Source organism: Mustela lutreola, chromosome 7, assembly GCF_030435805.1.
Source record: "Mustela lutreola isolate mMusLut2 chromosome 7, mMusLut2.pri, whole genome shotgun sequence".
NCBI lineage: Eukaryota > Metazoa > Chordata > Mammalia > Carnivora > Mustelidae > Mustela > Mustela lutreola.
The window spans coordinates 27,204,569-27,225,106 of NC_081296.1; the positions used below are offsets into that span (position 1 = coordinate 27,204,569).

The 20,538-nt window shown below is 48.6% G+C and overlaps 1 protein-coding gene and 1 long non-coding RNA gene across 8 annotated transcripts in view; one reads left to right on the forward strand and one right to left on the reverse strand.

Annotated features, from left to right (window-relative positions):
* APBA2 (amyloid beta precursor protein binding family A member 2) overlaps window positions 1–20,538 on the reverse strand; it is a 243,046-nt gene that overhangs the window by 117,955 nt on the left and 104,553 nt on the right. For 6 of the 7 annotated variants that reach the window (XM_059180195.1, XM_059180197.1, XM_059180198.1 and 3 more), the window contains one exon: window positions 8,415–8,468. The gene's annotated coding sequence lies outside the window, so the exon portion shown is untranslated. Of the gene's footprint in view, window positions 1–8,414; window positions 8,469–8,584; window positions 8,604–20,538 lie in introns of those variants that run through there. The other variant, XM_059180199.1, reaches the window with a different exon arrangement.
* On the forward strand, window positions 8,863–19,698 carry LOC131835707 (uncharacterized). The gene is made up of 4 exons (XR_009355336.1): window positions 8,863–9,101; window positions 17,377–17,834; window positions 18,453–18,584; window positions 18,717–19,698. It is a non-coding gene; the product is annotated as an uncharacterized LOC131835707 (long non-coding RNA).

The following is a 20,538-nucleotide window of genomic DNA, read 5'->3' on the forward strand; positions in this document are numbered from 1 at the left end:
TCACCCCTCCCCAAGTCCTCTGCTGGATGAGAAAACAAAGAGGCATCAGGTCACAAAGCAACCTTCCCATCAAAGCAGGGCTGGGCTCCGGGGCCATCTGGGTGTCCTCCCCCTGCCGAGGGGCGGTAACCACGATTGTGGGCACCAAGGGCAGGAGGCAGGCTGGTGCCTCCGAGTCTGCAGGGGAGGGTGAGGAGGGGCGAGCCGCATGCTTCACTCACGATGTTGTGATGTTGTGCCCCACAGTGCCCAGCTCCGCAGCGTACTGTCCGGCCTTGCCTAAGACCTCGTGCCCAGAAGCCTCCCTTCTCTGTAAGATGGAAATCACCGCATCTGCTTACACGGTTTAAGGAGCTCTGATGAAGCCTGATTCTACGTCTGGCACACCACTGTGCTCAATCACAGGCCGCTCCTGTTGCCTCTGGGTCTGAGGTAGATGAGGAAGGAGTGTGCAGGCAGAAGAAGTGAAACCACCTGCAAGGTACCTTCCATGCAGGGGGCTGCCTGGTGCCAACACAGGACCTCACAGAGAAAGCAGAGGCAGCCTGGTGGCTTCAGAGCCTGAAAGAATCCTTGGATTCAATAAGCAGCCCACAGAGCAATGAATATGGGCACAGCTAAGGTTGGTGAACTCCAGTCTACACCCCACCCCTTCCCCCCAGAAGCCTGAGGAAGGGAAGGAAGCTATGATTTATCCCGAAGCTAATCGCTCGCCAGAGCTGATGGATTTTCTGACATGAAGTCTCACTGTGTCGTGTGTAGGAGCTGATTTTCCTTGGCAACAGACAAGTCTCTCAGCCTGGAACAACATCCCAGAGCTCCTGTCACACGACGTGCCCACGTCGCTACCGGACCCGAAGTCAAGACTGTCAAGGCCGAGTATAGACAAAAAAGCCAGACAAACACCCTGACGAGTGTTGTTTTCCTCAGGCAGGACCTGCGGAGGCCATTCAGATAGTCCACATTTTCAGGGCTCAAAATGGTGGTGGAGGTCTGTTGTCTTTGGGAACTGCTTTCAGAAGCCGGATGAGTCAAATCCAGCCTCCCAAAGGACACTTTCCACTACTGGAGACACTTGTTCAAAGACGAACGCAGGTGCTGACCATACATCCATCGTGGTGACTCCTTTCTGCTCTTCACAGACTGACTCCTGCCTCCCAGAGAGAACAGAGGTCATGGCCAGAAAGGCCTCAGGGTCTTCTCCATCAGCTCCCTCCAGAAAGCAGCTCTCTTCATGGGCACCCGGGCTCCATTCTCCCTCCTCGCTTGTCTGTTACATGCTGCATCTGTTCTCTCCTCATCCGTGAACTGCACTCAACAATCAATTTTCCACCTCCACAGAAAAATACCTTGTTCCCTTCTGTGCCCACCCCTTTCCCTTCTTGCCTCCTTCCCCTCCTTCGTCCGTGTTCATGCAAAAGAAAAATCCCACAGCCACTTTCTCTGTTTTTTAAAAATCCTTCATGGTGGTCCAGCAACTCCCACCTCATCACTGAAAATCCTCGACACCCTTCCCTCCTGGTTCCCACTCACTTTCCCCGACATTCTTCTCAGGCTCCTCACTCCTCTCTGCAATCCTCCACTCCTCATGGAGGTCATCCCCACCCATGGCCTCAGCCAGTCTGGCTAAGGGCCGGACTCATCAGCCTCACCCCCACCCCCTCAAAAGCTCTGTGGTCCTCCCTGAAGTAGTAATTCGACCATTCTTTTTCCACCTCAAATATGGTCTTCTCTCCCTTTGAATTCCCACCTCTTGCTCCCACCACATGGCTCTGCCAGCTCTTCCTCCACACCCTACCAGCCTTTCCTCAAAATACCTCATCTCTCCTCAGGAACCATATGAGGAGCCTCTAGTACCTGAGCCTTTCACCCTTCCCCTTGCCTTCAACAGACACCTATGTGTCAGCCCTCTGGTGAAGTCCTGTCAGAGTTCTCTGTGGCCATCTGAACAGGACAGTCTGGCCTCTGCTACCTCATCCTTTGGCTCCTCTGTCAAGCCAGTCAAACTGCTGTTGGCCCTTGAACAACATGGGTTTGAACTGAATGGGTCCATTTATGTGTAGACTTTTTTTCAATAAATACAGTACAGTACTGTTAATGTACTTTCTATTCTTTATGATTTTCTTAATAACATTTTCTTTTCTCTAGCCTGTTTATTGTAATAATACAGTACATAGTACATATACAGAATATGCGTTAATCAACTATTTATGTTACTGGTAAGGCTTCTAGTTAACAGTAGGCTACTAGTAGGTAAATTTTTGGAGAGTCAAAAGTTATACATGGATTTTCAACCACACGGAGCAGGTGGAGGTCAGAGAAAATGAATACCTTCAAATCTCCTATAAACACCTTGCCAGGGCATGAGTGGTGCTTCCTCCCTGACCCCTGAGACCAGGGTATGGTTAATGACATGGCCTTCCTCATAAGTGAGGGTCTCTGCCAAGGCTGCTAACAACCATGGGAGCCCATCCACAGCCCAGGAGCCAATCCAGGCACTTCTAATTGTTAACTTTCACCTTGACAGCCACCTTGAAGGACAAGTGGGACACCACCATATTTCCCTGAAGACTGACCAAAGGACATTAAGTGATTTGTCCAAGAAAGGAGGTGAATCTCTCGTGGTTCCAGACTCTATGAAAGCAACACTCATGGCAGCCTGCTCAGCCACAATAGGGGAGACCCCCCGCAGGGCTCCTCTGGAAGACTTAGGGAACCATTCCATAAACATAGATGTTGTTTTTCAACCATTCCAAGCACAAGCTATGGTATAAAAATTGTTCTGGCTTCAACTAGCACTTCCTTGTGTATCTAGAAACACCTGTGGTCCAAATCAGTTTGGAAAATGATGAGTTAAGTAGAATTAAGTAAGCTCTTTTCTTGCAGGACTTCAAAAGGCTTTATGATGGTGCTCTGGGATGCTCCAAGAGGGGGCAGTACACACAGCACGTCCCCAGCCTCATCTGAATGCAGATTACTATTTTCAGGAACATCTCAGGGGAGTCCACAGAACACAGTTTGAGAACGCCAGCTTACATACTCATGTAATTATAATTGGAACTGGGTCTAATTAATTAGATCTGAATGTCATTAATAAAAAGTTACATACAGTAATGGCTAACTTCCTTCAATTTAATCACACTAATTATGTTGCGCTCAACCTAGTAGCAGCTCATCCCGCTATTTTCTTAACACATTTTTCATCTTTTAAAAAAGGTGTTGATGAAATTTTTTTTCTCTTAACGTGCAACTTAAAAAAAAAGTTAGGTGTCAGAGCAGGCATTTTCAAGTATTTGAAAACACACATACCGCCTGAAAGCAAATAATGACCAGCTCCAGGCCCTCCCTTTGCTCCTCCAGGGAAGGACACCAATAATATTGGGGAGCTATCACATGCCATGTGCTCTCCACCCATGATGTGGTTCATTCTCATAACCACCCCCAAAAACCATGAGTCCCCGTGTACAGCTGAGGACAAGGAGCTTCTGGAAGTTTAAGAAATTAGAGCTATATGATGATCACAGCCTTCCAGAACATCTACTACCCACTAGGCACTGGGCAGGACATCGTGAAGGATGCAGAACAAGCGGGCTTGCAAGTCCACAGAGAGATCAGCAGCACAGCAGGAAAGCAGAGAGCAGACACATATGGGGCTTCAATGTCCAACAAAGACCTCAAAGCAGGTGGCCCATGAGCCTTGTCTTTCAAGATGGGGAGAAGCACACAGAAGAGCAATTGGCCACACAGAGCCAAAAAAAAAAAAAAAAAGGACCCATGGAGACACTTCTGTTGAAACAACAGGGCAGACCAGTGTACAAAGACTGCCTCATACAGCTAAGATACAGAAACAACCCAAATGTCCACCAACAGATGAACAGATAAAGAAAATGAGGTATATATGTACAAGGAAACAGTATTCAGCCTTTAAAATGAATGAAATCCTGCCATTTGTAACACCACAGATGGACATGGAGGATATTATGCTACGTGAAGTAAGCCCATCACAGAAGGACAAATACTGCATGATTCCTCTTATATCTGAAGTCTTCAAAGGAACAGAAGTAGACGTAGAATGGTGGCTGTCAAGGGCTGAGGGGAGGGGTAATGCGGAGCTGCTGATTGGGTGGGAAGTCTCCATTAGGCAAGATGACTAAGTTCTAGAGAATCTTTGCGAACCGTAATGCCTACAGTTATAGTACAGGACTGTAGTTCAGAAAATGTTTAAGAAGGCATATCTCAGGTTAGGTGCTCTTACTGCAAAATAAACAAAAAACAAAGGGGCACAAGGGAGCTTCTGGAGGTGATACATAAGTTCATTTACCTGAATAGTGGTGACAGTAACATTAGTGTACTCCTATGTCTAAACTCACCAAACTGCATACACGATGTGGTTTTTTTGCTTACTGGTTTTACCTCAATAAAGCTGGGAAGAAAAAAAGAAGTCTTAATCATTTCAATGACACGAATGCAGAACCATCTATAAAAAGGTGAGCCTAGGAAGCCAGCAGCTCCAGTTGAGTTGGAGGATTAGCTAGTAAGTAGGAGCAGGATCACCCTGCCAGAGGGACACACAACACAAGAGCAGAGAGGTTTGTGTGGGCACAGAGCGAGGTGTGACACAAACCCTCTTCTTTATCAGTTTTTTCAAGTACACAGGAGCACGTGTGGGTAGTAACAATACCCATGGATACACCCTTTGGGCTTCCCCAGCATTATCATCCCACCTCCTCCTTCTTCATATTATTTGCTCATTTTTAAAATTATACTGTCTCTTTTCTAATGGATTTGAAAGAGATCCTTATACAGACAGAATGCTAATCCCATACAGTAAAGGTATCTCAGATATTTACTTCAGGTAATACTTAGCTTTTAATGTCACATAGTGTGTCTGCTCTTATAGAAGTTGCTAATATTGGTGTTTAGTTAATCAGCCTTTTCTGTGCCTGTGTGTGGGTGCCTCACCTTGTCCTACCTCAAGGGCATACAGAAAATCTCTTCTATACATTTTACTATCTTGCCCTTCCTTGTCATTAATTCTGTTGGCATTTACTTGTGTGTATGATGTGAGGTAGGGATCTCATTTTCTCTCTTCCCATGTGGACAACCATTCGTCCTTCATCCTTCCCCACTGGATCAATAACACATCTCTGACACCTCCCATGTCCTGCGCATGTGAGAGTTTATTAGGCTCACTATCCTGTCCCACCCATTCCTCTGTCCTCCCTACACAAATACCACAAATACCACCCTACACAAATAACATCCATCAGGAATCTCATTGTCTCACCCTTATGCCAGCTTCCCCTTAACATTCCAGCATTGTGTTTCTTTTAAGATCTAGTAGCTGGGAATTTCACTGCCTTCTTTGGATCTTATACTTTAGGATGACTCTTGGTCAGATTTTACATAGCACTTTTCCATGTAAGAACATGCTGACATATCAGGGAACCATTTCCATAAACGCAATGTCTTCTAACTTAACATATTTTCTGAGACTTCCCAGGATTTAAACATAGCTTATTAATTCTCCCACCATTACTTCAGGAAATCACTAAATTTGAACAACAAACCCTTGAACAACGTGGGTTTGAAATGTGAGAGTCCACTCACATGCGTACTTTTTAAAAATAAATATACTGCAGTACTGTAAATGTACTTTCTCTTCCTTATGATTTTCTTAGTAACATTTTCTTTTACCTAGCTTATAATAAGAATACGGTATACAGCACATATAACATAAAAAAATATGTGTTAATCGAATGTTTCAGTTATCATGAAAGCTTCCAGTCACCAGTAGGGGATTCATAGGGAAATTTCTGGAGAGTCAAAAGTTATTTGAAAATTTCCACCTATGTGAGGGTCAGTACCCCTAACCTCCCATTGTTCAAGGGTCGGCTGTAATTCCAAGTCACCGATCCTGTAGGATTGATACCACACGACAGTGAGGCCAAGGATTTAATTCTCCTGGGCTAGGGAGAATAGAACACAGCCCCAAAGTTTTACCGAGGGTGGAAGCATATTCCCCAAGTTCTTCTATGAGGAAATGCCAGGCACAGACTCTGGGTATTGGTATTCTGATGTTATAGAATAGTTCTTTTGCAGTAGAAAAAAATAAATAAATAAACCTGGGTCTCTTCTCTCTGCAGTTCTCCTCACACAGATCCATTCTAGCATAATTGACATTTAAAAATATCCATCTCGTTGCCACTTTTCTCTCACAGAAGAAATATGCTCTTCCGCAGGGAAGCTGTTGGGAATTATGATGAGTACATTCACTTAAACGTCAGTCCCATTACACCGCAGACGGGTGAGCGCTCTCGGAAAGAGAGTGAGACGGCTTGCCTATTGCAGCTGATTTTGAAACTCTAATAGTATTTCAGGATACATAAAGATCCCACTAGGTCTTTTCTGGGCTCAGAGGGAAAAAAATACCTTATACCTTAGAGGCACAACACAGAATTGCCCCGTGGCTCCATCAGAAAGCCACGACAACACCAATTTCATTTAGATAAACTTCAAGAAGCCAATTTCACGGTGGACCGCTCCTAGAGGACCAACGGACTGCACCAGCCCTTTGACGGGGGGCTCCCAGAAGATGGGATTTTCACTGCAGTTGTGAGACCCCTTCCCCATAAGAACCTCCCTCTTTACAAGCCATCCTTGCTGCTGGTTACCCACGAAATCTCCTCCCTTCCCAGAATCCCCCCAAACTCTTCAGCGTTGTCACAGCTGAGGGCAGGTGACGCACCTCCTCTAGTTGAGGCTGACGAATGTTTACGAGTCTACAATTAAACAGGATGGAAAAGGCCTCGTTGAGAGCACCGAAGTAAATTCACGAACTTTAAAGACTGACAGCCAAGGATAAGTTCAGAAAACTGCTCGTTTATTCCTATGCCCAGACACATTAGCAGTCAAGCAGCTCCACTGACATTTCACCCTCTGCTTCCTTGGAGAGGGGCTGATTGTTCCAACTCTTAAATGTCTTAGGAATGTGTTCTCTTCCCTACCCGTAAAGCCACTGCAGAATGCATCCAGGACATCTGTCACAAGAACACCCCCCAGTATGATGGCAGGTGAATTCCTGCCCATGCACAAGCACCGGGCTCATGGGCGGTGACCTACCGGTAGGACAGAGGCTGCTTTAGAAATTGAGATCAATGCATCTGCATCGACTTACAAAAGAAGCCCCTTGCAGGAAGCCCAAACAGCAGTTCCAACTACTTCTGGGACCCCTCTGCCAACCCAGAGGCAAGACAGTGGTTTGAGACCCAGGTCTTGATGCTCTGGTATCCCAACCCTGCCCCTGCTGGTCTTCATCTTTACCCTCAGAATTGGCACAGAGCTTCCCCAATGGGAAACCCCAAATCTTCCTCTCTTTTGGAAGTCACCAAGCCACTTTCCTATCTGTGATGCTCTGGACTACTGACCCCCAGAGCAAACCTAGCCAAGCCCAACAGTGCTTCCTCCCACAAATGCATAAGAACCCGGGGAATCCATCAGAAGCTCAGACCTGCTCTGGCATCGAGACACAGAGACCACTCCTGGCCCAGCTTCCTCGCCTCCAACAACAGTCTATCCACCACGCCGTTCTCCAAACATACGCCATCTCCTAACACCAGCAATCCCACAACCAAGCCACTCAGCCTGGGAGAAAGAACACCTACTCATTTTCAATCAGAACACGCCTCCTGCAAGCGTCCCTTGTCGCAGGCACTCAGCAGGCACCTGGGCTACAAAGACCCATGCAGATCTGCTGCTGTAGGTCCTACTCACAAGAGCAAACCGAGTGCCGACCGTGGGCCAGTGCGATCAGGACCGCAATCTAGCTTCCCCCTCGGGGCAACAGCAACACGGACTGTCCCTCCTCCCTGAGCAGCTTAGGAGGACTCTTTCTAATCCAAGTTAAATTCTTCCTCTCAGTGTCCTGGTATCTCACGGGGGTGCACTTCTAGTTAGGTTCAAAACATTCCTCCAGTTTAATACTGCAAGGTTGGTTGTGCATGGCATTTATCGTTGGTGATATCTAGCTAATTTTGGTATAAATCAGAATCGAGGTGGAAGTTACACAAACAAGTGCCTGAATCTGGTGAGGACTACGGTTTTCACAGGCACTAGTATAGTGAGGAGGGCACGTATGGGAGAGGGGGATGTTGCCATTGTCTTGGGGGTGGTGACGGGGAAAAGTATTCCAGGCAACATCAGTGCCCACAGAGAGCCCTGTGCTCATGGGCTCGGTGGCTGGGAATCAAGCCCCAGCCTCAAACCCCTTGTGGGCAGATGAGCCAGAAAATAAGGAGCTGTGGCAAATGCCCAGTTCCACCTGAAAGGCTGTGTCCCTCGAGTAAAACAATTCCATTTCACACATAATCCGAAGCAAAACCTCCCTCCATGCAAGGTGCCCTCAGATTTCTTACCGAAAACAAGTGGTTTCGTAATGTCCCCCAAAACCTTCAGGTGACGAAATCTTTCTGGAATAAAACAGAAGGAAAGAGAAGAAATTACTTGGGTTTCCGAAAACACACGGGTGTTCATACAGAGCCCTTTCAAATACAGACATCTGAAGGAGTGAGAGGTTTTGAATTACCTGGAAAAAGTGAACCAATTATCATTCTAATGAGATGATCACAAATTACCAGAAACAAATAATTAAAATGCTTCTTTAGCCATTCCTCACATAATGATTGCCGTAAGAGCATCCTGTTGGGCAAATAAAGCCATGGCTTGTGTATCCCTCCAGGAGAGACTCTCCGCATTTTAATGAAGCTCCTCAAAGCCCTCATGAATATGTATTTCTCCACAACAAAGCTTGACCCCACCAGTGTGCAGAGCCCGTATTCTGGGACACTTTCAGAAGGAGGTGGGTGTGTCTGTGGGGGCCGGAGGGGGGTGAAGAGAGATTAAAGCAAAGAGAAAGAAAACCGGGCCACCGTGCACTTGCTCTGCCCAAGTTCACCTGTTCTCACCCTTCCTCTTGGGCAAGGGGGCTTCACAAAGAGAACAGAAAAGAGGCCATCAGGCTTCGTACTCCACTTGGACAGCGAAAGCTTTGCAGACGAAAGGTGAAGAGGAAGTCCCTTATATTCTACGTTCCAGAACTCAAGGTGAGACTCTGGGTTAGATCAGAAATTCAAGGTGGGGCAGCTGATCGCCAGAGAGCAGGAAGCCTAGGGTGGTGTAAGAGGAGGGGGATTTATTGGATTTATTGGTCTTAAACGTCACATCCAAATTCCTCTTTTTCCCCAATATAAAACAGTATGTTAACTATGGAATTTAAATTGTTAAAAAAATTCTTTTCTTCCTCCAATTTGGCCGAAGACACAAAGCATTATAAAGGAATGTCTTTGTTCCTTTCAGAACCACACCAAAGGCAGCCCCCTCCCAGGGGCCTCAGCTACTGGGAACAGAAGGTCTAAGAGCATTTCATGAATAGCTGTGCTGGTTGGACAGTTCATCTTCAGTCTGGTCCTGGGGTCTGAAATCACAGGGAATGACATCATTCTTGGGGGGAAGGTAATATGGCCTGCTATTGGCACAGGCAGACAAAGGTTTCTACTTTATCACACAGGTCTCTCCTGGACCCAGTGTTGACACTTTTTTTTAATGAAACCTGACAGTCACTCTCATTTCCCTAGATAGACATTGTTAACAGTGGGTTTTAATCAGGGAATTTGGGGGAGTTTCCTGCCACCCCAAACTGGCCCGTTGCAGATACCTCTAATCCAGATAATTTTTAAAAGATTGGGGGAAAAAAAATTGGCTCTCCCTTAAAGGCTGAAGATGCTTCCATTCTGACCAAGCCATTTGTATATGTGTGATCTGTTTGCCTCTGCTCAGGGGCAAATTGACATAGCTGTTCCATTTCTTCCAAAGGTGCGGTGCTTCTGTTGCCTTTCCAATCCCTTTACACCACTGGCCGCAGTTTTATCACATGTAAAGCAGGGACAAGAAGACAGGGTCCTAAGACAGGGTCTTGATTCCTTACTCTTATGAACTCAAGCAGGTTAAGTGAGAAGGACCTCTGTCCTCTCCCAGAATCCCCTACTCCAGCTCTGGGCAATTTTGACCAAGGGGGCTGCAGGGAAGAGCCCAGAAGCCTTGGACTGCCAGCATAGGCTAGAATTCTCCCCGCTTGTCCCCCATGTTCTCCCCTCCTCTCTCAGGTCCACAGCCACCCGCATCGCACAGAGCTACGGTGGGCCCATGGAAGTGACCACGAGTCCACAGATCTAGTTTCTCCCACTTCCTCCCAACCCAGAAGCCTCCCGGGGAAACTCAGAGCTAGTCTGCAGGCTCAGCTGGGCTTCCCCACCCTGGAGGGGAGGCCTGCCCCATTGCTCCACCTGGAGGAAGGAGCCACAGCTCTTCCTCTCCCTGCCCTCAGTCTGCGAGTCTCTTGAAAGGACAAGAGTCTCATTCATCTGTAGCCTGAGTGTTCCTAATATGCCCCACACAGATTCCCTACAGAGGCACAGAATCGTCACGCTGCCTTGGGAGAAAGGGCAGAGCTCTGCACTTTACATAACGCTTTTCCATAGGAGGAAACGGGCCCACATCTTAACTCAATTTAGAATCAGTTTTTAAGTGTCTATTTATAGGCATCACACAAGTACCCCTCGTGGACGGTGAAGGAATCAAGGCTCTGGGCTCTGGTCCACCACTACTCATTAGCATTCTTTTCATGTTTGTCTTCTCTAATTTCCCCAGCAGCATTTTAACTCAATAGCAAGGTCACCTACCACTTGGACCCAGCATCACTTTCCATTTCCTCCAAAGAAAAATATGAATTTTCTTGGCCATGGAGCAGTGCCCTCTCTCTGCCCTCTCGGGGCCCCTCGCTTGTGTTGGCGAAAGCAGGGTTGTGTTATTTTTTGGTGAACTGTGCCTCTGGACAGACAGTTCACCTTCAAAAAACCAACAATGTCATGGAGCACAGAGACCTGGGAAGGCGCCTGGGGGTCAGCTGGTTCCTGTTGGCCCTGAGTCCCCCAACCTAGCCAGGGACATCCAGGGAGGGCCCGCTCCCGTTTTAGCAGCTGGAATGAACACAGAATCACCTACACTTTGGAACAACCAGACTTCTCTTCTCGGCCAGGTATGGCCTGACTGTTCCTATTTCGGCCACACACATGTCCCCATCCTCTTTCTGCCCTCTCTGGAGGCATCGAGGGCCAGGTCACGTCCCCTGTTTCTCGTGGCCACTTGTGATACGAAATCCCAGCACCTGCTCTTCTGGTAACACACAGCCCCTTTTTGGTTTTTTGTTTTTAAAGATTTTTATTTATTTGACAGAGAGAGACACAGCGAGAGAGGGAACAGAAGCAGGGGGAGTGGCAGAGGGAGCAGGGTTCCAGATGAACAGGGAGCCTGATGCGGGGCTCGATCCCAGGACCCTGGGATCATGACCTGAGCCGAAGGTAGACACTTAATGACTGAGCCACCCAGGCGCCCCTCTGCAACCCTACACAACCCTTTTTGGAATAACCTCCTCGTCCTTACCAAGCCCCAGGATTGGTACACAATGAAGTAGACAAGTGTCCCCATAAGACTTAAACATTCCACTTTCCAAGTTGCTGGCCCACCCACAAGCTATCTGGGGAAGAAGGAGGGTAGCTTGTCCTGTATTGCAGCTTCCCAGGCGAGGTGGGAAATACAGAGCCCCAGGAGCCTGGCAGATTCCACGAAGGCTCCTTTTGCCAGCATGTTGAGGACTGGATTCCCCGGGGTCCGGAGAGCTCCCCTCCCCCACCGCCTTTGGAACCAGTACAGAGGGAGGGCAGGCCCTCGCCAGGGGCACTGAATCCACAGCAGAATTCAGGCACAGAGAATCCTGCCAGGGAACAGCCCTCCAGCTGCCTGAATTGAAACACCACACGGTTTGGCTCGCTTACGACTGTTGTTGCCGAGGCGTCGGTATCTGGTGTCAGGATTAATTAACTCTCCCACATGATGCCCACTGCAACTGCCATTGTAGATTCTCTGTTATTCGACATGCACATTTCTGGCAAATCAGTTGGAGCTCTGATCACACAGGGCCTTTGAAAGGCCGCCTTTCCAGACACTTGGGAGGTAAACAGAAATCCTAAACATGGCTTCAAGTGGACAGTTCATAAATTTGCTGCTTCCCTTTGGTATTAGGTCAGGGGACACGTTGGGAGGCCCCAACTCCAAGAGCCATCCTCGGGGTCCATTAGTGGCCCACATGATTGAGGAGGGGGCCCCTGAGACAGGAAACCCCAGAGGTGAAGAGAACCTACACAGGCTCTGAGAGAGCAGCTCAAGCAAGCCTCCACCCAGACCGTGAGAGGGGGACCCTGCAGCACCGACGGTGCAGTGCCCGGGGGACGTGGGGGTCGCAACCAGAATTTATAAGCAATTTCTTGGCAAAGTAAAGGCAACACTTGCAGTTCGATGGGCTCCCAACCCTGCAAGCTGTCCTGGGAGGAAGCCTGGCACAGAGGTAGACAGAGATGGACGTGACCAGAGCCGAGGCAGGAAGTCTGCCTGGAGGCCAGAAGGCTGATCTCACAGCCTTACAAAGTGGCCGGGGCCCTGCCCAGCAGAAGCATGTTTCCTTGAACCAAAGAGCCAGGCCTGTGCTTTATAAGAGGCTGGGCCCTGGGCATGGGGGTTTGGGACTGCAACTGGATTGTGGAATAAGTAGAAGAATTTGATGAGCCATAATGACCCAGATTCAGTGAAATGCTTGCTGATGAAAGGCTCTGGCCACACTGAGCAGAGGGTCTGGGGATAGGGCTGAAAGGGTCTACGCAGAGAACGGTGGCCAGAATCATGGGGGAACAGTCAGGACGCATCAAAGACAGGGCCCGTGAGTGGCAACTTACAGCCAGCTTGGGTGTGGTTCTTTCTAGTACCAGCCCGGTGGCTGCAACCCACACTGAAAGCCAGGAGCCCATGCGATTGTCAGTACCTCTGCATGATGTAGAGCTTGGAACAGGAGTTCACACTCCTGTGGCCTTCATGGGCCAGCCCAGGGTGGGATGGGGCTCATCTGCACTGGGCTGTCTCCCAGAGGGGAACGGGCAGTTGGCAGAGGTCAGCATCCGGCAGAGAAGCTGCTGCATGAAGAGAATTCCTGGGAGCCAGTACTACAGCTCGGCCAAGCTGCCCCAGGGGGATGGAGCATGAAATAGCCCAGTGTCCCCACAGGTGTGGCTGGAACCACAAGGGAGGATTCTGTGGGTGTGTGAATGTTCCCCAAGTTTACTGTGGGTCTGCTGCTTCCTGATGGGAAGGACTCACCAGGACAGTGCTCAGTTAGGCACGGCAAGGCCATTCCAAGAGAAAGAAAGAGGGCCCTTAGGAACCACTTCAAATACTGGCCCTAGTATTTGTAGTAGGAAAACAGGGGCAGGGCTCAGAAAGGGGGCCCAGGTCCTCAGAGCCAGATAAACAGAAAGGCTGCAGCCCAGGTTATGGTGGGAAGGGGGCTGAGGGAGCAGTAATGGGAAAGTTGGGGGATCTTCCAGCTTGAGTGGACACCAATGGGCTGTTTACAAGTAAAAATCTCAAAATTTTCGATAACTCAGTCCCCTAGCTAGCTGCAAGAGCAGTCTTCAAATGCTAATAACTCTATTTATAAACACCAGTATGTATTACTTTTCTCCTCCTGGGAAGAAAGCTGCATCTTTAGAATAAAGAGTTCAAACCTTGAGATTCTCATGTGAACAAACGTTTTGGGAACACACTGGATTTTTAAAATCTGTCTTCAATCGTCTCAAAGTTTCAAAAACATTGGTCTCATTTGAGAAGGGGACTTCCTTTTTTTGTAAGATTTTATTTATTTATTTGACAGAGATCACAAGTAGGCAGAGAGGCAGGCAGAGAGAGAGGGGGTGGGGAAGCAGACTCCCCACTGAGCAGAGAGCCCGACACTGGGCTCGATCCCAGAACCCTGGGATCACGACCTGAGTCGAAGGCAGAGGTTTTAACCCACTGAGCCACCCAGGCACCCCTGAGAAGGGGACTTCTATAAAGGCTATTAAAATACATCGTTATTAAGAGAAGCGCACAAATTGTGACTGATGGCATGGTCAAAACTCTCCATTCTTGGAAGCTGATCTTTCCAAGTGTGGAGGTGACCGGCCAAGCAGGACGTGTCACATTCTCCCACCAGACTCCTTGGTTGGGGAAGATCCTCATTCCTGGCTCCAGACTCCGATGCAAACACTCTCTATCCACGATTAGTTTCCTGAATGGGGACTTTCTTTCCATAGGGCCTGTGAAGCCACACCGATGGCAGATTTGGGGGTAGAGACACAGATCATTTCGATCCATTTCAAAACCTAAAAATTTGCTCTAAACCCAACTGGCTCTAACGTCCCATATCGTCAACTTACTTTTTCTGCATTTGCTTTTATGTAAAATCATCTGAGGCCCTACCAAACAAGCCAGAGAGTTCCTTACAGCAGTGTTGAGCTGATTTATTAACGCCAGGGTTGAAACTAAAGGTGCCCTGACCCAGCCTCGCTTTATTCTCAATAGATCTGTCCTTGAGAGCTCCGTGGACAGAATTCCAGCTCCCAGGGCTCTTCTTAGCTGAGGTGTATACACTGCAACATCTGACATAGTTCTGTGATGATTCTCAATATTAAACCAGTCTTGTGTGTGTTTGGAGTTCTCGCCTGGCTCTGGGGAATGAAAGGACAGTGCAACGCTGAGGGATGAAAGTCAGAACACGGTGCCAGGGCTGTCCACGTTGCAGCCAGAAGTGATGTCTTAAGAGGGAGGGGTGAAGGGCAAAGGGGACCGCTGGTGGGGCGGGCTCAGGTAGGTCTGCGCCGGCCCCAGGGATGGGAGGGGAGAGTTCAGAGGAGCCTTCCAAGCCTGCATCTGCCGGGCTTTCCTCATTATTATTCTCTCCCAGGCAAATGAAGTTTCTATTTTTGCTGCGAGGAGTCTGTTGCCTTCCAATTCCCCCGCGTCCCCTGGAGGGAGGCGGGGATTTCATGTTCTCTTCAGGCAGCTCAGGGATGCAGAAGGGAGGGTCGTCCAGATGGCTGAGAGCCAGAGAGAAGCAGCACCTGCCAATCTTTTCAAATGAGGACAGGGTGCTCAAGAAAGCTCCGGGCAAGGTGTTGATATAGGTATGTGGTCTGATATGAGCATTCAGGGGACATCAGGGTCCTTTGGGCCCATGTCACACTCACCGTAATGACACTATTTCACAGAGGTGCGCCTTTTAATCCTCACAGCAGTGCTACGAGGTAGTGGGGTTGTTGTCACCCCTTTTATAGATGAGGAAACTAAGGCACAGAAAAGTTATTAAGTGGTACGTCTGAGGTCACACAAGAAGTTCTGGAGATGAGGGGCACCTGGGTGGCTCAGTCGGTTCAGTGTCTGCCTTTGGCTCAGGCCATGATTGCAGGGTCCTGGGACCGAGTCCCACAAGGGGGTCCCTGCACAGGGGGAAAGTCTGCTTCTCTCTCTCCCTCTGCCCCTGCCGCTCACTCTCTCTCTCTGTCCAAAAATAAATACATAAATCTTAAAGAAAAAGGAAAAAAAAAGGAAGTTCTGGAGCTGGGACTTAATCCTGGCAGTGCAGCCTAAGAAATTTCGTTGGGAGGAAGAAATGGGGAAAGAAGAGATTTATAATATATAAATCAAATGAAGGATCAATAAGAAAATTCAAAAAAGGAGCAAGAGGTACGAACTAGTAATTCAAAGAATAATCAAAAATGAAATAAATACACATAAATATATGAAATAAACATTACTGGCAGGCAGAGAAATGCAGAGACACCCCCCCCCCCTGGTAGACACCACTTTCACCCATCAGACTAACAAAAATTTAAAACATCTGACAATACCAAGTGGAATCAGGGGAAAAGGAGGAAGGGGTACCCACACACTGCTAGCGGAAGCACTCATCAGTAGACCCATTTGGGAAAACAACGTGGCCACTTCTAGAAAATGTAAAGATCCATACATTTAGGGTGGCTGGGTTATGGACATTGGGGTCTGTATGTGCTATGGTGAGTGCTGTGAATTTAGTAAGACTGATGATTCACAGACCGGTACCCTGGGGAAAATAATTCCTTATATGTTAATTTAAAAAAAGATTCATACATTTATCCCGCAGCAGTTCCGATCCTTGCTAAGTATTCTAAACAAATCTAGCTCGTGGTCACATAGAGACACACACATGAGTATTCATAGCAGCCTTGTCTGTAGCAGCAAGAAACTGGAAACCATCTGAACATCCACCAATGAAGAACAGAGCATATTACGTTCTTACAATGAAAGGCTACACAGCCGTGAAAAGGTATAAAGGACAGCTACACATTTTCACATGGATGAAATGGGAACATATAAAGTGAGGCAAAACAAAGGCAAGCTATAGAAAGAAAAACTTACAATTTGATATTGTTTACACAATGCTTAGAGACATGCAGAAATCACAGGCTTAGTATATTGACTAATGCAGTAAATTAAAAAACATACCAAACTCTAGTAGTAGTTACTTCTGGGTGGGAAACAAGGGGATGCAGTCAGGGAGGGGATCTAGCTCTACTGGTTAATGATGATGGTTTAAAATATGTCCACCAAAGAGTTGAGATGTCCTTCCACAGATGACTGGATAAGGAAGACGTGGTCCATATACACTATGGAGTATTCTGCCTCCATCAGAAAGGACGAATACCCAACTTTTGCATGAACATGGATGGGACTGGAGGAGATTATGCTGAGTGAAATAAATCAAGCAGAGAGAGTCAATTATCACATGGTTTCACTTATTTGTGGAGCATAACAAATAGAATGGAGGACATGGGGAGTTAGAGAGGAGAAGGGAGTTGGGGGAAATTGGAAGGGGAGGTGAATCATGAAAGACTATGGACTCTGAAAAACAATCTGAGGGGTTTGAAGGGGCAGGGGGGTGGGAGGTCGGGGTACCAGGTGGTGGGTATTATAGAGGGCACGGATTGCATGGAGCACTGGGTGTGGTGCAAAAACAATGAATACTGTTACGCTGAAAAGAAATTTAAAAAAAAGATATAAGTCAAACAGAGAGAGTCAATTTTCATATGGCTTCACTTATGTGTGGAGCATAAGGGATAACATGGAGGGCATTAGGAGAAGAAGGAAAAAGTGAATCGGGGGAAATCCGAGGGGGAGAGGAATCATGAGAGACTGTGGGTCCAAACTGAGGGTTTTAGAGGGGAGGGGGTGGGAGGATGGGTGCGTCTGGTGATGGGTATTAAGGAGGACATGGACTGCATGGAGCACTGGGTATTATACGCGAGGAACAAATCATGGAACACCACATAAAAAATTAGTCATGTACTATATGATGACTAACATAACATAAAAAAATACTAATAAGAGAAATAAATAATTCTTTTCCACTCCCTTCAAAAGGTGGAGCCTACTTCCCTTCTCCTAGAATGCAGGCTGGGCTTAGTGACATGGGTCTAGAATAAGGCAGAGGTGACACTGTATGGCTAAGGAGACCAGATCATAAAAGGCACTGCGGTGTTCTCAAGACTCTCTTGGAAAAAGAAGACGAAGACGAAGAAGACAAAGCAGATGATGAAGAAGACGAAGACGAAGAAGAAGACAACGACTCTCTTGGATCACCCACTCTGCAGGAAGCTGCCTGCCATACTGTGAGGACCCCCAAGCAGGACTGTGGAGAGGCTCCTAGCGAAAGAAGCAAGATTTCCTGCCAACAGCCACAGGAAGTCACCTCAGAAGTGGATCCTCCAGCCCCAGCCAAACCTTCAGATGACCATGGCCCTCGCCCACATCTGGACCCTGAGACAGAGTCATTCAGCTGAGCTGCGCTCCAATTCTGACCCACTGACTCTCTGCATGAGGTAGTAAATGTTTACTGTTTGATGCCGCTGAGTTTTAGCATAACTGGTGACACAGAAGGCAATAACCAGCATAGCAGTATTCTCTACTTTCAGTGGGTGGTGGGTATACAGGGGTTTGGAACATAATTCTATTTCCCTTTTTGCATGTCAAATATTTCATAATAAAAAATGAATCTATAAGACTTGAGTTAGGTCCACACAGGTCAATGGTCAGAAATAGTGGATAGTAAAAGACAGGGAAGTGGGGCAGGCAGGCGCTTCATCCTTCTGGGTGATCAGAGAATTGCTTCTCTTCTGAGGGGCATAGGGAACTTAGAAAAACCCCATCTAAGGTGCAGAGTCATGAGAAGCTGTGGGCAGAAGAGGAGGCAGAAGGATTTGCTCTATCAATATATTTAAACAGGGAGTCCTTTTAGGCTAAGAGGGTGTGTCTGAGCCTTCGAGCCTGGCCAGCAGGGACAGGGGGATGTCTGGTAGCACCAGGTGGCCTTCCTCCTCAACCACACCTCCCCAGTCTTGAGGCCATTAGAGAAGGGTGGGGTTCCCCAGAAGCCAGGATCTGGACACCATCATGTGTGTGTGTCTCTCTCTCTGTGTCTGTCTCCCTCTCTCCTTCAGGTTCCAGAAAAAGCAAAGGTACATTCCTTGGAAGTCACTGAGTTGGTCAGGGTCAACCAATCCAGTCAAAAGTGGTGAGAACCCATTAAATCTGACGGACCCGACCTGTGTCGGGATTCCCGAGGAACCACCGTAAGTATTCCACAACTCTTACTGTCAATCCTCTTTCATCAGCTCACAACTGGTGCTACGTTCTGCAATTTACTCATTCAAAGAACTATGTCCAAAATCTACTCTAATTGAAACAACCACTTTTCTCACTAGGAAGTGACAGCTGAAGCAGCGATACCCTTAATATATTCTGCACTCGCTTGCTTTTAAAACAACAACAAAGCATGTTGAGATGACAGAAGAACGCTAGCCATGCTTTCAGCGCTGTTCTTTTGAGCCTGACTTGTTGTTAGGAAGATGGCCACTGAGAACTCGGATGCATCTGTGCTCGTTCATTCCTCACCTCTCTGCGGCTGGCCCCAGTGGACAAAAGGAGGAAGAAGATGTGGTGAGAACTGGAAGGGGCGAGGGGAAGCGTGGGCCATGCTGGAGGTGTTGGGGAAAGTATCAGAGATGGCACAGGAGAGATAGATGCCCCCATGCCCGGCGATGGTCAGGTGTGCAGGGTGGGCACAGACCAAACGGGGCCAGGCTCAGCCACTCGGGACCAGGACAGCCCAGGGCCTCCCTCTGTTCCCAGCCAGTGAAGGCCCAGCTCAGACATGAGCCCACACGGCACGATGCCCCCAAGCTTCCCGGCCACCACCACCAGCTCAGCCCTGAGCTGCACAGTATCCCAGGCTTCTCTCCCACTGCCCAGAGATGGCAAGAGACAGGGAGATGGCCAGACTTCTGAGTCCAAGGCCCAACTTCACATCCCACCTTTGCCTAAGAGCTGCAACCACAACATGTTCCCCCCAGCACTCTGAGACTCAGGCTCTGCCTCAGAAGCAGAGAAGGTGGGATGGGGGAGGGGAGAGGTTCCTGGATGGCTCAGTCGGTTAAGCGTCTGCATGTTAAGCTCAGATCATGATCCCATGGTCCTGGGATCCCCTCACATCCGTGTTCACCTGGTTTCCCTGCTCAGTGGGGAGTCTGTTTCTCCATCTCCCCCTGCTGCTCCCTGCTACTTGTGCTTTTTCTGTCTGTCTCTCAAACAAAGAAAAAAAAATCTGAAAAATAAACAGAGCAGAATCCTAAAGCTCCCTCAGTCCTTCCTTGGCCTTCAAGACAACAGTCAGCCCACCTTGGGAGGAAATCAATCAGAGGCCAGCTCAGGGGCTCGGGGGCGGGGGGAGGGGGCGGTGTGAGTGCTGGCGCAGGACTCAATAGCTCTGTGACCCTAAGCCTCAGTGTCCTCCACTGTGAAATGGGGATAATGAGTCTCCTACAAGCCTCCCTCACAGGATTGCCATGTGGCTCCCAGAGGTGCCTGCCAGCAGATACTCGTGAGAAACACAGACTGGCTCTCATAAAGCCATGCGATTCCTGCTGCCCTGGGGCTGGCCCTACTCTCTCTCCCCCTCACCCCCCAGCACCCCAAGAAGGAATGCATCAGCTACTTGTTTAGCACCCACTGTGAGACCCTCAGAGGGGTACCCCATACCCAGGTCTGCACTCACAGCACCCAGCACATAGACAAGGTCCCACTCCCTGACTCCAGAACCCCCACCCAGGCCACCTCTGTGGCCCCCAGAAGACACTCTTTCAGAGCCGCAGCACACCTCAAACCAGAGCCTGAGAGTCTGGGTGCCCTCCTAGGATGCAGCATTTTCAGAGAGGAAGCCACTAAGTCAGAGGGAGGCAGGGGCCTGGGGGAGGTCAGGGCCTCTGCATATACGTCAGCAGGACCCTAGCCCAGGGTGGTGGCTGAAGAGTTGCCTGGGTGCTTTGGGTCACAAAGTCCCTCTAAACTACTCTGAAACCCCTCCCAACACATCCCCTGGGCCCACACCTTCCACAGTGAGAGGTTTCCCAGATGACAGGAATCTGTCTTGGGGGGTCTAGAGGGGGTTCTCTCCCTGGTGGGTAAAGAAGCCCAGCCGCCCTGGAGCCACCCCCAGGCCAGGGCCCTCCAACCCATCCTGGCTCGCTT